At 37.3% G+C, this 16,099-nt stretch overlaps 1 long non-coding RNA gene across 1 annotated transcript in view; it reads right to left on the bottom strand.

Annotated features, from left to right (window-relative positions):
- The window catches only part of LOC142870956 (uncharacterized), a 311,203-nt gene extending 299,439 nt beyond the window's left edge, over positions 1 to 11,764 (bottom strand). The window contains exon 1 of the long non-coding RNA XR_012919305.1: positions 11,618 to 11,764. This is a non-coding gene — a long non-coding RNA (uncharacterized LOC142870956). The remainder of the gene's footprint in view (positions 1 to 11,617) is intronic.
- Positions 11,765 to 16,099: the final 4,335 nt, after the last annotated feature.

Genomic DNA, 16,099 nt, shown 5'->3' with positions numbered 1-16,099 from the left:
AGAGCTAATGTAATTGTTTACTAAAGACCTTGAGTCATTCCTCTAATTCTATGTTTTGCATATTTGGCCTGAGCTTTCTAAACTTAATCCAGAGGACTGGGCGGAGGAAATTCTACTTTGATGCCAACCTGTTCATGGTGCTAAGGGGCAAGATATTAGAATTCTGAGATGGAAAGCTAATAAAATGCTGGGCACCTGGGAAATCAGTGGCAGCAAATTTGAATCTCCTGGGGGGTCTTTTTAAAAATAGCAGACCAATTAAATCAGAATCTTTAGAAATTGAACCCATTCTTTTTTTTTAAACTCACCAGATGATTCAAATACAGAGAAAGGATTAAAAAGCATAGCAATAGATATCAACCAAACAATAATATTTAGGTTGAAAACATCCAAAGCAGGGAATTGTGTTCCAAACCAAAAGTCAGCTACAAAGGGCATTAGAACAAAAATATAACAATTTCTAACCCCAGAATACAAAGATGACAATGTATAGTAGCCACGGCACCAAGAAATTATCTGAAGGGCTGATTGCTGCGATACTGAAATAAACTAAAGCAAGAATTCTACCTCGTTCTCTTACTCTTCAAGAGCCATGAAAACAAATACAATATGAAAAGTGAATAAAATTTACCAATGAATGTACCATCTTGTTCCTCACTATTTTCCTTGTATTTTACTGATAAAAAGGAGTCAAATGTGATAACCTTGTGGTACTGCCATTTGAGGTGGCATGTGACACCAAAGCAAAACTTACAAAACTTACATATAAAAATAAAAACTAAAAATTCAATTTTTTCCAAAATGTACAAGTATCTGGATGTTTAACATTACTTGTATTTTCTTTAATAGGTAAAAAATATTCCATCCAACTTCTCAGTATGCCTCTCAAGATCCCTCCATCTGGCTTCTCTTTTTTGCTTTTATGATATATGAGTTTGTTTATGAGCATGTTTAATGCACAGAACAGTCTCTAAAATAGTAAGTGCTACTGACAGTAGCTGTTTTATTATTAATATATAACTTACATTATTAGTACAATTAATATTACTATTATTATAATATTAGCTAATGCTATTATTATAGTTTTTCCTACCATTTATATTATTAAGCATTATAATTATTAATATTATTTTTTTCATCATTATTATTACCATCCATGTTTCCATGTCTTCTACAAAACCCAGAAGTACTGAAGCTTCAGAGACTACAAAGTCAAAAGTATAGGACCACCTTTAGGCAAACACATTTAGGAGTATAGTGGTTAATGGCATGGACTTTGGAGTCAACAGACTCGCTGAAGCTGCCTAAAACCGGAGGGGCTGTACCTGCAGATGACAGAGAACCTAGAATTCTTGGTCTCAGCATATGATTCCAGAGGAAGTTTCCTGATCCACTACCAATTACCAAGAGCCCATAAAGGGTGGAAGGGACAGACTTGGCAAAACTTCAAGTTGTATAGCCTCAAGTCAAAATCAGACAGCCGACGGCCCTGAATTTTACTCCCCACGGGAAATTCCTAACCAGGATGATCATAGCTGCAATCACAGTAAGGAACTCACGTTCTTCCCATCATGCCTCCAGCAGGAAGCCGAACAACGTTCACCAGTGTGAGTGGTAACAAAGTGGAGACTTGGAAGATCCTTCTAATGTTCCAACTTCCTTTTAAGAGAGAAGCCAAAACTACCTTAAAGTCTTAATCCATTTTGATAGACTGAGATTCTGGGCTTTCTAAACTACTGGGCTGGAAACTGTGGGCCTCAGAGTTATTTCAAGGGATTATCAGTTTGTGTAATAAATATTAATACACTAACCATTGTATGTAGATAATAAATAACAAAGCAGCCAACATTCATTTATCACTCAGCCTAGACCAGAAACTTACTTACATATTCTATTCACTCATCCAAATTTTCCAATAGCCCTATGTGGTAGTTCCTTAGAAAAGTAACTTACCCAAGATCTTATGGCTAGCAAATGAAGATGCTGAGAATAGTCTGAATCAAGAATATATACTCTTAACACTGCCAGAAACATACAGATGTCTGGGAAACTGAGTCACTACACCACGCAGGAAGTTTTGCTTGAGGTACTGAGGAACTACAGAAAATGGGACTTATTTTAACCAGGAGAAGAACCAGGCACAATAACCTTGACCAAATAGCAAAGTCTTACTTGCCAAATTGTTACACACTGTGTATAGCTACCACTCAATTCACTTTGGCCTAGCTGCCTGAACTTACGTCTGTGGCCTAATGAGAGAGAGGGCTTTGGCAAAAACTGAACAGGTCATTTTACTAAAACCTAGTAAAATACTAAAAAAACAAGCAGTACTGCTTTAGGGCACGTTTAACGAAGAGTAACACTAATAGTATCTCATCTACCTTTTGTTCTACACATGCTTAATCTTCATATTTTGATACCTTTGTAGCATGAACTTCTCTTCGTGCACAAAAATATTTAAAGATCAAAGGGGTCAATACTTTTCAAGGGCAGATAGGGAAGGCATTTTCCTTGACTTCCCCCGCCTCTCCCCCCCTCCAACGTACATACAAAGGAAGTATATTAAGAAACTGGAAAATCAAAAGCAGAGATTCTTCTTGCTAACTCTCAGGGGCTTCCTAGCCTCTTATCTATTCCCCCTCTCCCCCCCAAAAAGATTGGCTAAGTATACCAATTTTCATATCTAAAAGATTCAAGTTTAAACTTTAGTCCCAACCCTTACTACCTACATGACTATAGACAAGCTATTTAATCTACTGAAGATTCCATTTCTTTATTTGTAAAGTGGAATAATAATTAGCATCTACCTCAAAAGCAGTGTTATATTACCCAATAGACAGAATAAGGCTGTGCTTTGCACACCAGCAAAGCAGGGCAGTAAACATGAAGTGATAAAACATTTTTTAAAACAATTGACATGAAAAAAACTCAAAATAGTCATCAAAGTAGTGATTTTACAATCTAATAAATATTATTTGAAATTCTACTGGTTTTGTTTTTGCATTGGGGGAGTGGTGACAAAGCACCATAATCTTTTCAGTGCTTATTGCAGTTGTAAGTCTCAATCTGACCCTGTTTATAGCATGGAAGATTAAAGGAGATTACACATGGGATGGGCTTGGACAATACTGGCCTAGAGTAAGCTCTCAATGAATACTGACTGTTATTATGATCTGCATACCAGCTTCCTCCGCTCACTTATACCTTCTGCTTCCTCGTGACTTTGGCCTGTAGAGCCAACTCCTACCCTTGCTCTATAACAATCTTCAGCTTGGCCAGTGCGGTGGCTCATGCCTGTAATCCTAGCACTCTGGGAGACAAAGGCAGGAGGATCATTTGAGCTCAGGAGTTTGAGACCTGCCTGAGAAAGAGTGAAACCCTGTCTCTACTAAAAAAAAAAATAGAAAGAAATTAGCTGGACAACTAAAAATATATAGAAAAAAATTAGCTGGGCATGGTGGTACATGCCTGTAGTTCCAGCTACTTGGGAGGCTGAGGCAGGAAGGTCATTTGAGCCCAGGCGTTTGAGGTTGCTGTGAGCTAGGCTGACACCACGGCACTCTAGCCCGGGCAACAGAGTGAGATTCTGTCTCAAAAAATAAAAGAATCTTTAGCTTGAGCTCACCATAACTGAATGCAACGTTCTATGTCTCTCAGTTCAAATCTTCAAGAGCAAAAAATGTGAGTGGATTGGACCCAAGCAACTGTAAGCTGAAGTGGAGGTTTGTAGAGCAGAAGTGAGTTATGTGATCAGCTAATCTTCTTTTTTTCTTCAACAAAGGCTACTCGGAGAAGTCAGCTTTTTGTTAGTTTCTGCTGTAGTAAAAATCAACCTTCAAATCCTGTCGTTTACAAAAAGGAAGGCTTATTTCTGTCCCATATCCCATGTTGACTGCAGGTTGGCTGTGACTCTGTTCCACAGGTTTTCTTTATTCCAGGATCCAAGCTGATGAATAATCTCTATCTTTGACATACCATTCTTTTGTCAGAGAGAAAAGAGCATGGTGAAATGACAGTTGACAAGTAAAGTTTCTGCTTAGTACTTAAGTAACTTATGCTTGCATTAGTCAAAGAAAAGCACATGGCCAACCCTGGGGGTAGGACTACAAGCCTCCTATGAGGAAGACAGTGAATAATTTAGGAAGTAATACAACCTAGCATAAGGACTATGGGTAAGAAAGTCCTTCAAAACTTACCTACTACAGTCATGTGAGAACCATACTATTTAAAGTGTATAACTTACAAAGTAACATATCATGTGGGAACTACTGTTTAAGAATGTTAGGTTAAAGCCTCTCAGGTCACTGTACAATGTGAAGAAGTTTCTGGTCAGCAGGATCGGGTATCACTTGACATACATGAATCATTCAATACCTAAGTGTTTTGAAGACAATAAAGCTATAAAAATATGTGCTACCTTACATTTTAATACAATAAATATGTCTTTCCATACTCGTTGCACAAATGGCTCCTTAAGAGAGCAATTTTCTCTTTTTTAATAAATTAAGGAATTTAGAAAACAATTATTTCCAGTAGCGTAAGCTTTTGCACTTTAACATAATAAGTTTCTTCTACTTCATTAAAATGTGAATTTAGGGGAACATTAAATTAGTTTTAAATACCATGGAGAAAAATCAATATTTACTACCATAAAAATTTAGTAATGTGGCTGGGCAGATCACTCAGGTCAGTAGTTTGAAACCAGCCTGAGCAAGAGCGAGACCCCATCTCTACTAAAAAAAATAGAAAGAAATTAATTGGCCAACTAAAAATATATAGAAAAACGTAGCCAAGCATGGTGGTGCATGCCTGTAGTCCCAGCTACCCAGGAGGCTGAGGCAGGAGGATCGCTTGAGCCCAGGAGTTTGAGGTTACGGTGAGCTAGGCTGACGTCACAGCACTCTAGCCAGGGCAAAAAAGTGAGACTCTGTCTCAAATTTAAAAAAAAATTAGTAATGATAATATTTCATATGACTCTGGAATAGTCCAGGGAGTCGATAGACAGTACTATATAATGAAGCCATTCTTTTCCAAATTGACCATAACGTAATAGGCCAAGGTGATAAGGAAGGTGGCAGTGATTCTATCACTATCCATGTAGTCTAAACCTGCTATTATTCATAATAAATATTAGCGAAAGATTCCAGTCCAACTAACTCTTAAGATAAAATCCAGCAAAATTAAAATAGGCTCTGCTCTGGTGAGTTAACAGGTCACCCGTTATCAAGAAAACAGGTTATTCCTTTTTAAAATATGATCTAATCTGGACTCTGGGACCAAATAAACATCATCACACTTATGGAACTCATTGGCAAGATATGTAGACAATCGTTCAGTTTTTCAATAGATTTAGAAAAGAGGGACGTTTTTAATAATCATTCTATGTAACCTATTCCTCTTTGAACAGATATTAAAATAGATGAGCTCAATTAAAGGAAGCAACCTATCCGTAATTTTAATATGCAGTTATGTTAAACATGACCTGTTCCTTTCTATTATCATTTAATAATGTGTATATTTACCTTTAATAATTTTTCCTTATATCCTCTGATTTATATAAGCTACTTGCCTTCTGAATTTCTCCCAGTTTGACTAACATATCCAATCTCCTTCCCGTGATGAAAGAAGAAAACACAGTGATTTTTTTTTAATCTTTATCTTTTCTAAGCATCAAATGCATCTCTGGTTTCTCTAACACAGTGTGTTAAATTCTCTTTTTGTGCTTTCAATATCAAAGACACTATTTATTTTTGATAATATGACATCTTGAATAATCCATTTTCTTTCAAACTTGCAACATATTATTTCCCTCCCAGAAGTGACTGCCTGTCATCGTTAAAGTAACCATACAACTGTACTCAAACATTCTTAATAATGGTAAATCCAACGTTTTGGAACTAAACTCTGTTTTACATTTTTTATACTGGAAAGTGACTGGTTTCTGTGCTTTCATTGAAACAAGGATACATGTGCATTTCAATACACAGTAATAGATTTGTAAAGTCCACATTTTATACAAAAAAGTTAAATTTCCTTTAAAAATTGAGACTAGCAGTAATTACTTCTTCCTTAAGAAAAATAAACTTTTTATTGTTTTCTTAGACTTTGGGGTCACTGTATCTCAGGCTCATGGTTCCTCTTAGGATATGAGCTCAGAATGTTAGGTTTCCTATAAGGGTTGTATATATTTTTATTATAAATTTATGAATGCTGAGCACATAATTATGTGAACATTGAGCCTCTCCATTGATGACTGTAAGAAACTTCTATATGCAAAGTACCACAGAAGGTGGAGATGCAAAAAGGTTCAGGACTTGTATCTCCAGATAAATGCTGCCTTTCATATCCAAAAAAAATGTGACTAACCCAAGATCAGTAGCACATGACTTTGAAGTTTCTTTTTTCTTTCAGAAATAGTAATAGATCTTTTCTGATTTTTATTCCTGAACTGTCCAATATGGTAGCCACTATACAAATGTTACTATTGAGCACTTAAAATTAGGCTAGTTCAATTGAGATGTACCATTAGTATAAAATACACACTGTTTTCAGAGTCAGCACTAAAATAAAAAAGAATACAAATAATATTTATTACATGTTGAAATGACATTATTTTGGATATATTAGATTAAATAATATATTATTACTAAAATTAATTGTACCTGTGTTTTTCTTTACCTTTTTTTAATATGATTACTAGAGAATTTTAAATTATGTATGTGGCTTGCATAGCTTTCTCTTAAACAGCACAGGTCTAGTCCCTCTCTTCTAGATCCTGAATGGTATACAGTTGCAAGTATAAGACATATAACTTAAATTAGAGCTATCCTATGGTACAATGATACAGGACAAAATTAATAGACCAACAAAGAAATTAAATAATAACCTAAAAATGTATCACCAAATGAATTATCCATCTATACCACCAGGAAATCTGGGAAGTTATAACAATGGGTTTAATTGTAATAATAGCAACAAAAATCAGTTCCCCAGTTTGGATCTATGGATTCTGGTCACTTGGGGAATCCTTAGCACCTGCAATGCCTGAATGCTTACATGTTTATATGTGTAAAGGAAAACAGTGAGGATAACCGTCATTTACCAAACACCTAATATTAGGCACTTTACAAAGATTCCACATGTAATGCTCAAAATAATCCTGTGTGGTGTATTAATCAGGGTAGGCTAACTGCTGCAACAAACATTACTCAAGTTTCAGTGGCTTAACAAAATAAATGCTACTCTTGTTTACAACTGATTGGGGTGGTAAAGGACTGGCAACAGGCTCTGATTCAGGCCTCTTCTCTCTTATAGCATCCCTTAGAGGTCTCTGGAGTCCTCTCTAGTCAGCCAGCAGATGGAGAAAACAAAAGAAGAGAGAGCACATGGAAGATTTTTATGGGCTAAGCCAGGAAGTGGTACACTTTATTTCTACCCAGATTGCATTGCCGGAACTCAGCAATGGAAATATCAATCTACAAGGGAGGCTGAAAAATATAGTTTAACTGTGCCCAGGAAGTAAAGAACATGGATATTGGTGAGCATTAGCAGTCTCCGCAAATGGTAGATGTTATCTCTATCTTACAGATGAAGAAACTGAGTCTCAGAAACATTAAATTCTCCAATGACACAGATCTAGAAAATGACATTCAACCACATTCTGTAGGTCCTCAAAGCCTACGCTTTTTCCAGGAAGCACTGCAGAACTCACAAGAATTCCCATCATCTCAATATGTATACTTAACTTCAGTAGGAGGATTAAGCAAATGGTGAGGCGACGACAGGGACTGAATTGTCTAACCTCTCCTGCCATTACAAAAGAGGAAACTTTGGCAAAATCAGTTTAGGCAATCAAAAGTTCACTTTACATTATTAAAGAATATATTTACAGGACTTGAGATCAACCTCAACAAACAAAAACATGGAACCACTGGGGTGGATTATTTATTGCCAAAATGCCTAACAGTCAAAGACATAAGTCCCTGGGATAATAAATAATTACAGTCTGGTAGGATTAGTATTAGACCAAAGAACATTTCTGTTTTGAAAGCTAAAATCATCTCTTCTTTATTCTGAGCCAAAACCACATAGAACACCTTAATAATCAGTTTTATTTTGCAATGCTATTGAATTAACAATTATTTCTTGTATTAATAAGTCTAAGCCATTCCAAGATTCTGAAGTTTCTTCTGAATTATCAAAGATAGATTTTATATGTTTAATCTTATCATTAAGGATTCTATTATATAATAATTCATTTAAAGTTAATAATTCACATAGACTACTTTTATTAAGTCAGCTACATTGTTCAAATATTCAGAACCACTTTATTCCCTGATATTTCCGAACAAAAATTAATCACATTTAGGAGAAGGACAGACATGGAGTGACTAACATGAAATTAGAACATTTTCTCCATAGGCAGATGACTAGTGAGCTGGCTATGAAGTGTAGATAAAATTGTTAGATGTATACGAAAATCATTTAACTAATTTGGCTATAAATGAGACAGAAATCAGAGCACATCAAAAGATTAGTTAGGCAAAAAAGACTGGAACAACCCATAGGAAACTTTGAAAGTTCACAGATTTGAAGTTTAAATTTGATATAAAACATCACCTTAGTAGGGGAGGGGACAAGATGGTCAACTAGAGACATCAGTTGCCAGATCTTCTCAAAAAGATAAAAGTTTCAAATGAAAAGTCATAGCCCAGGTGAAATACTGAGGGAAAAGGTGCCACAAATCACCCTTGTCAGAGATACCTCAGGAAGAAGTTGTAGAGCAGAACAAGAAGGAGCAAGATTATGGCAGAGACCAACTCCTGAGGGATTTGGACAGAGTGTGGCAGAAAGGGTAAGTGAGAGTGTTTACTTTTCCTCCCTTCACACGTGTGGCAGTCTGCCAACTACCAATCTGTCAGAGAGCCCCTCCACCCTGACAAATCCAGGCACTGCTGTCATCAGCGAACTGAGAGTTTTTGAGCAGCAGAACACCAGGCGGCAGTCCTGGGTAGGGTCGCTTCCCCAGACCACAGACCCAAGCTGAGATAGTAGGCACCATGTTGCCTGCGCACATGCTGGGTGCCTCTATCCTGCTGGAGAAGTCACAGCCCTTCAGTCTCCCTGTCACCAGATCCCACACAAACATTCTCCAGCACCCACTTGGACTGTGACAATGACAAAAACACAGGGAGACACAAGACAGCAGCATTATTCCCAGAGTTCTGCCCATAGAGTGGGTTGTTCCAAGGGGACTGGAAAGTACCACGAATGCTTTTTAGGACAGAGAAAGCAAAGTGGAATGCCTACTCTTCTGCACCAGAGAGCCCCTGACTCATGATCTAAATTTGTGTGCATCCCTCCCAGTGGCAGTTTGAGTGCAGAAAGGAATCCACAGAGTAAGAGAATATCCCCACCCCAGAGAAGCAGCAGAACTGGAGCCTGGAAGGACCTAGAAATGGGGAGCTGCCCTCTGGTAACCACCCAATGCTGCAGACATAGTTGCTCCCAAGCACAACTTTATGGCACAAGTGTGCTGCAGGACGGCCAGTTCTAGGTTTGCAGTGGGGACATACGTCCAATTGTACTCTGCAAGGAAAGTATGGCTCACTTCCCTCCCTTCATGGACAGGCAGCGTTTCTGCAGCTGCCCCCCCTCCCCGCCCCTGGGGAGCTCAGCCCTTGGGTATCAACATCACTGGGATTCATAGCCAAAGCTCTCCAGCATCCACTCAGACCACAGCAGACTTGGGGGACCAGTGAGGTCCAGGGGAACTGTGGGTCTCCTGGAGTTTGGGCATTCAGATTGGGCTGTTTCCAGCTGAGAGGAGAGTGCAGCACACCACAGGGCCTTTAAGACAAAGGGGAGCAGGGCACCAGCTCCCCACATTCAGGGCCTTCTCCTCCTCCTCCCCTCCCTTGCCCATAGCTGCCAAGGCAGCCACAGCTGTTTCCACTCAGGACTAGTGAAGGTTCCACAGGAGATAATTAAGCCAGGCTGCTTGGGCATTTCTCCTCCTACATTTCTGTTCATTTCTTTGTATTAAACTGTTTGTTCTCTCTCTGTATTGTAGTCACCTTCTAGACCTCACCCTCCAGGCCTCACCTTCCACACTCAGAAAAGCTTATCAAGGAATTTTTATAAATGAAGACAGTTCCCTAAGTGGAACTCTAGTACCACTGATGAGTAATATGTTTGGCTCACTAAAAAAATATATATATATATATCTTTTTCTTAATTAAAAAATAAAGAAACTGAGTGTCAAAGGCGATAAATTACACAGTTCACATATCTAGAAAATGCAGGCTATTTTACTCTAAATGCCTTGTCTTTTTAAAACCCAATGCTGGTTTTATTTTAAAAAAATTAAATTAATAAAGTTTTAGAGTAGTTTCAAGTTCGTAGAAAAACTGAGCAGAAAGTACAGAGTTTCCATATACTCCCTGTCCCCTCCACACACAATCTCTCCCACTAAAGATATCCTGCACCACAAGGGTACATTTGTTACAATCAATGAACCTACACTGACACATCATTATCACCTAAAGTCCATTATTTGCATTAGTCACTCTTGGTTTTGTACCAAAGGCTGCAATTACTGGATTATGTAGTAAAAAAACATGCTTAGTTTTGTAAGAAACTGCTAAATTGTCTTCCAAGGTGGCTGTGGCATTTTGCACTCCTACCAGCAATAAATGAGCAATCATTTTGCTCCACATCCTCACCAGCACTTGGAGTTGTCAGTGCTTTTGATTTTGTTCATTTTAATAGGTGTGCAGAGTTATCGCATTGTTATTTTAATTTGCAATTCCCTAATGACATATGATATTGAACATTTTTTGATATGCTTACTTTTATCTGTGTATCTTCTTTGGTGAAGTATCTGTTCAGACAATGCTGGTTTTTTATAACGAATAAGACTTATAACATCTATCATTCTGTATTAACTTTGACTCTGATTTTAGAATTAAAAAGAGGTTACTCCAATTCTCTTGTTTCATAAATAAGAAAAATGAGTCAGTAGAGGTGAAAACTGAATCCATGAAAGTAGCTATAAATTTAGAGTGAGTAGAAGCAAGCTGGAAAGTCAGTGAAACATATGGGAAAGAAGTGACCAGAGAGAAGAAAGTAAAACAAGAAGAACAGTGTTATAGGAGTCAAGAGAGTCCAGAGGTGAAGCACATTTTTTATTGTTCATTTATTCTGAAAAAGAGCTTTGCCAGCAGCCTGTAAGGAACACACATGATCATTGATCTCTGGGAGGCAGCAAGACAGAGTCAAGGAGCATTAGACTGCCTTTGCTGGTAACCTGTGGCACATGACTTAAGTATTTTTCTGGATTTTAATGTGTTCATCTGTAAAATGAGACTATGTTTCTAGGTTCCAAATTCAGTGTTTTCTTTACTATAGTATTTTTCTCTTTTACTTTATCAACTTTTTATGGCATCTTTTTTTTTATAATTTTGCTAAATTATTTATCATGTACCTCTCTGTGCCCTGTTAGATCTCTAATATTTAACCATGTAACTAAGATTTCATTCCCTTCTGCATGCTTAGAGAATTATAGTTACAGTAATTCTTTTAAAATATCTATTAAATAAAATGCAGTGGCTCATACCTGTAATCCCAGCAGGAGGATCACTTGAGGACAGAAGTTTAAGACCAGCCTGAGCAACACAGTGAGACCCTATCTCTACAAAAAATTAGCCAGCTAATTTTTTAGCTGTGACTGGGAAGCTCAGGCAGGAGGATCACTGGAACCCAGGAGTCTGAGGCTACAGTGAGCTATGATTGTGCTATTGTACTCCAGCCTGGGCAACACAGCAAGCCTTTTGTCTTAAAAAAAAAAAAAAAAAAAAGAACATAGTATTTGTGAACTGAGGAACAATTTATGTAAGTAGCCCTCTCTTATTTGTTATAATTTCACCGAGATGCTGCAGTATAAACTTGACTATTTCTTCTATATAAACTCAAGAAATTAAGATTTCCTCCTTAAGTAATTTATGTGTCTGCAATATCCTATTAGCTTTCATACTATAACAATTTGGAATTAAATTATTTTTCAGGTTAAAATATCTGTGAGCAAAGCTATCTCTAATGCACTGCTTTCAAAAAGAGTTAATATCCAGAAGAAGCAGTCTTTATGCAAGTGAGAGTTTCATAGCTTAAATTTAGGAATGAACTATCAAATATTTCTTACTGTCAGGAATATACACAGTGTAAGTCAGTTAAGATAATTACAACCCATAATTGTTACTATTACTATAGTAGCCTCATTTATAAAATATTACTTCTTCCTTAATTAAATGAAGCATTCAGCACTTTGCATAAGCAATTAAAATGTTAAGTAGTTACATTATGCAGTTAAATACGTGAAAACCAAGAATAATAAGGCAGAAAACATAAAGGAAAACCAGTGATGTGAAATAAATTAGAAAGAAAATGAGCAAAGTGAAAAAATATTTAAACCAAAAGTTTATCTGAAAAAATCGAAGTGTCCAAGAGGTCAGTCAAGCATGTACACAGAGTCAGGTGGTACTGAATCCAGCAGCAAAATATAAGGCAGCCCAGCCAAACAACAAGATGATATACTGGATAGGCTGACTCACGTTCATTTTCCCTCAGAGAATAGAGATATACTTGCGAGTGTTTTTTTCTGGACTAAGTTGTAACTTTCAAAGTGAAGATGTAATCATTCATTATACTCTGTAACTCCATGGAAAGTGGGCAGAGGAGACAGGCAAATAAACCTGACTGGCAAAAATTCCCATGGTCCACACAGCACATCCTATGCCCACCATCCTATTCTATCTGTACCACTTAAGGTAACTGAAGATAAACATCTGCAACCTATAAGAAAGTAAGAAACAAACCTGGAAATAATAAGAAAAAGCAAGGAGAGTTATTTCCACTGTCTGGGGTATTCGTGAGATAAGATAGGATATTATCTCACTTCATTTCTGGAAAGTCTGAATCCAATTACTTTTTCATTAAAAAAAAAAACTCTGTAGACAGTATTAACAAATATTTATCTCTTTCTCCTCTTTTCTCCAAACACTCATCTATTAACCCTTTGTCATCTAGTTCCCAGTAAAACATTTCTTTCAAAGGTCACTAATAATCTGTCAAATATCATGTTCAATAGGCATGTCTTCATTCTCAAATTGTTTACCTGTCTATATCATTTGACATTATTGATCACCTTATTCTTTTAGAAAATTTTACAAGCTCCATAAAATTGTACTATTTTAATCTTCTTCTTGCCTCTTTGAGCCTTCTTTTCTGCCTCCTTTGATTTCTTCCCTTACTAATATATTTTCCATAGGCAATTAATTACAAAGTATTAAAGTCTAAAGTGATTCAGTCAAGGAAGAAGGTCTCTTTTTGAACAAGTCAAGGAACTTAAGCTTTAATCAAATGCAATGTATAACTTTCCTCCCCTTTTGCTGTAATTGTATAGGGGTTTTTGGTTTCACTTTTTGTTTAACCACTCACACAAGAACAAGAAAGCATTTTCAGGCCGGGCGCTGTGGCTCACGCCTGTAATCCTAGCTCTTGGGAGGCCGAGGCGGGCGGATTGCTCAAGGTCAGGAGTTCAAAACCAGCCTGAGCAAGAGCGAGACCCCGTCTCTACTATAAATAGAAAGAAATTAATTGGCCAACTGATATATATATAAAAAAAATTAGCCGGGCATGGTGGCGCATGCCTGTAGTCTCAGCTACCGGGGAGGCTGAGGCAGAAGGATCACTCGATCCCAGGAGTTTGAGGTTGCTGTGAGCAAGGCTGACGCCACGGCACTCACTCTAGCCTGGGCAACAAAGCGAGACTCTGTCTCAAAAAAAAAAAAAAAAAAAAAGAAAGCATTTTCAAAAAGTAATTAAATTAACTATCTGGACGTATTTTATCAGTTTCTGTGATTATTATTATTTTTCCTTTGCCATACCTTCCTTTGGAGTTTACTAATATTACAGAGCATGTACTCTGGTAATATTCTGGTGAGAGTCTATAGGTGGTAAACTCCCTTCAGTCTTCACATGTCTGAAAAATATCTTATTTTGCCATCATTCTTGAGGAACATACATCTAGGTGTACTATATACTTCCAGGGTAGCTTACTTTTTTTCTAGCATCTGGACTATATTATCCATCCTCTTCTGTCACTTGCACTTGGTTTTGGGTTTTTTTAGATGTTTGGAATTGCCCATCATAAGCTGGGTCATGTCAGACACTCCAACTCATAAAGTCGGACAGCCCATCAGAAATCCATCAGCAGAGGAGGCACAGGACTGTGCGATTAGCAGTGAGGGTCCCGTGGACTCACGTGGCCCCTGCTTACCTGCATCACCTTCACCTGGCTAAAAAAAATAAATAAATAAGCAAAAGAAATCCATCAGCAGATAATAATGGTACTTCTGGGACACCAAGCATGAGCAGGTCCAGAGGGCATAAGCAAGCTTCATGAGCAGGGAGCCCAGACCCCAGCGCCAGCCCCCAAGATTGCACTAAAACATCTTGCTCAGTTCACACCAATGGTTATATGTGGGATACTCTGATCAGCTGAAGGAGGAGGAAAAAGCTTGAGGTTTTATGCACAAGCTATAGATAAGTTGGCTTGATATGCAAGTGCCAGTCAAAAATAGAAAGCAGCTGCATGATAACATCACTCAGGATGTCCTTGAATGACAGTGGAGAGGGAAAATTTTCCCAAAGGGTTAAGCTTTGAACAGAGCACCTAGAGATCCACTTTGTGTGGAGCTATATAAATTTCTTAAGACTGAAGGTGCACAAGTCAGCTTTGAATTCTCCTTCTCGTCTATCCTTATCGGTGAATAGTTTTACAATAACATGAAACTTATTCAAGCTATTATGTAAAAAAAATGGAAGGGGAGTTTTATGATAATGATACAGGACTGTTCGATAGAATTCCAGGGTAGGAATGAGATCAGGCCTAAGGAAAACTCTAAAAACAGAAATGGGAATTGCATCTGGACTCTTTCTCCATCTCATCTCTATTCTTCTCTGAATGTATGATTTCCTCTTTCCCACTGCTCTATACACTGACTTTTTCTGCCTCTCCAGTAGAAATGATATGTGGAAAATGGAAAATGATCAATCTATATCTCTCAAGGTTTTACATATATATATACATATGAATGCATGTCATGGTCTAGCCACCTAAGAGACTACATTTTTGATATTTGATGTAAATATAGATTCTCATGTCAAAAATTCTAAGTGGCTCAGCTTGAATCAAGTGCCTATTATTGATTCAATTAACTTGGCAGAATAGTCACCTTATTCAAAATGATTGCTAGGGGCTCAGCCTTAACTCTGAGGGAGAACTGGGTCATTATGAGCTGAATATACTCTATTATCCTCATTCATTTTCCCAGTTATTCAGGCTGAAAACTGCGTATGAGTCAGCTTAGGTTTATTCTTCTTTTTTATTTGCTATATAGCTCTATCACAAATAACTAATTCATTTTTCTTTCAAAATTACTGTTTTATTCATTCCTTCTTTCTCACTAACTTTATTACTTGCTAAAATGATAATTCAAAAAACGGATATTCTACTATAGTTAAATTTGCATTACTTTACTAGTGATGATAAACTTTTTTTTCCATGTTATAGGCTATTAGTATTTGTGCTTTATTGGTCTATGTTATGGACTTAATTGTGTCCCCCCAAAATTCGTATGTTGGACTGCTAACCCTAATGTGACTATATTTGAAGACAGGGCTTTAAAGAGGTAACTGAGGTTAAATTAAGTTACAAGAGAGGGGCTTTAGGAAGAGGCACCAGTTTGCACAAAGGCAAGGTCATGTGAGAACACAAGAAAGCAGCTCTCTGTAAACCAAGGCGAGAGACCTCAGGAGAAACCAAAGCGGCTGACACGTTGATCTTGGATTTCTAGCCCCCAAAACTGTGAGAAAATAAATTTGTGTTGCTTAAGCTTCTAAGTCTGTAGTATTTTGTTATGGCAGCCCTAGAAACATAACAAAGTTTGCCTCTGTGTTACCTTTCTTTCTTTCTTTCAAGATGTTTGTTTTTTGTGTTAACAGCTCTCTAAATATTGACTTTTACCCTTTAATACACAAT

Source organism: Microcebus murinus, chromosome 5 (assembly GCF_040939455.1).
Source record: "Microcebus murinus isolate Inina chromosome 5, M.murinus_Inina_mat1.0, whole genome shotgun sequence".
NCBI lineage: Eukaryota > Metazoa > Chordata > Mammalia > Primates > Cheirogaleidae > Microcebus > Microcebus murinus.
Note: the sequence above shows the minus strand (reverse complement) of the source record. Positions and strands in the feature narration are given on the sequence as shown.